The sequence below is a fragment of the Chrysochloris asiatica genome, unplaced genomic scaffold (genome assembly GCF_000296735.1).
Source record: "Chrysochloris asiatica unplaced genomic scaffold, ChrAsi1.0 scaffold00042, whole genome shotgun sequence".
Taxonomy (NCBI): domain Eukaryota; kingdom Metazoa; phylum Chordata; class Mammalia; order Afrosoricida; family Chrysochloridae; genus Chrysochloris; species Chrysochloris asiatica.
This window is the reverse complement of record NW_006408560.1, coordinates 5,551,166-5,552,713: the sequence shown is the minus strand read 5'-3', so window position 1 is coordinate 5,552,713 and position 1,548 is coordinate 5,551,166. Positions and strand designations below refer to the sequence as shown.

General features: G+C 40.4%; 1 pseudogene; it reads right to left on the bottom strand.

The window, feature by feature from the left end:
* The window catches only part of LOC102825973, a 17,113-nt pseudogene extending 15,916 nt beyond the window's left edge, over nucleotides 1–1,197 (bottom strand).
* Nucleotides 1,198–1,548: the final 351 nt, after the last annotated feature.

Sequence of the window (1,548 nt, the reverse complement as noted above, 5' to 3'; positions counted from 1 at the left end):
CCCCCGCTTGGTCTCACCCAAGATGGCGGCTTCTGGATCAGCTGAGCACCCCGGACTAGTAAGCAATGGATTTCTTGCTTCTGCCATAAATTTCCCCAGCTGTGAGCCTTCAAACCTTCTAAATATTCCTTTATATGTGGTTCAGAGTTCTGGGACCATCCCCTGAGCTAGCTTGGTTGGGTGTTCTGTGTTGTTGCTAGCAGAGCTCCTTTACTGCACTTCCACACGATCCGCCATCTTGTTTGTTCTCGTTCTCATTGCCTTCTTGACTACATGGTTTCTGCTCAGAAATCAAAGCCTAATCTTACTGGTTTTCCTTCATATGTAATATTTTGTTTTTCCCTAACTGCTTTCAGAATTCTTTCCTAGTCTTTGATTTTGGAGAGTTTGGTTATTGTAGGTCTTGGTGATTTTCTTTTGGGGTCTGTTCAGTTTCTTGAGTGCTTATCTTCTCATCCTTCATGATGTTAGGGAAATTTTCTTCCAGGAGCTCTTCGATGATCTTTTCTGTGGTTTTCTTTGTCTCATCTTGCTCTGGAATTCCAATGAACTCTAGGTTATTTCTCTTTTTCATTCTTTTTATCTGATTGTTCTTCTATCTTGCCAGTATTGAGGGATTTATCTTCCAGCGTGTTAACTCTGGCTCCTTTGCCCTTTCAGTGCATTGTCCATTTCTGATATTTTAGTATTGATATCTGGACCTTGGTTTGGAGGTTTTGTATTGTCTTTAATGTAGTATCTATTTTGTTTGATTGTTCCTTTTCTGAAAACTTCCTCAACTTTCCTGTGAAACATTTGGATGCACCTAAATATTTTTCTGGTGTGGGTTAATGTACCAGACTGCAAAGCCATTTGAACTGCAAGGTTGGTGGTTCAAGCACACCAGCTACTCCTTGAAACAGTATATAGGGTTGCTATGGGTCGGAACTGACTCAATGGCACTTAACAACAACAACAAATATTCTCCTAAATTATTTTTTAGGTAGTTCTGGTGCCTTTTCTTCCTTAAAGGCATTTTCTAGCTCATCCTCTTGGTCATTTGTTTGAGCTACTCTGTTTTGTAGCTGCTTTTCAGGCACTGTGGTGGTGTTATATTTGTATTAACTTGATGAATGTATGTTGGTATATTCTTAGACATTCACCAGTTGCCTCCTGTTTGGTGTGATCAGGATATGAGCCTCTCTGTTTACTGTTCATATGGTTCGTTTCAGAGTGCTTTTAGCATATGTTGGTTGTCATCACTGCTCAGGTGTATAGCAGCTGGTATTGGCTCTTACCCAATTGTTGGGATTATAGAGGGTGTGAATATCACTTGGCTGTATGGCTAAAGTTGCTGTCTTATGTTGTGTGATTCAAGAAAACCCTCCCAGAAGAGAAATGAAGGACAAAGAAACAAAATATTGTCTCTGCGAGCCTCAGGTATGTTTCTGCTATGCAAATATGCTTTCTTGTCTATAAAGCCATTTACAAACTTTCAAGATGGCTGCAGCAGGTTCTGTCAGCTTCTGTTGCTTGTCAGTCACCTCTGCTCTTAAACACCAAAGGTGT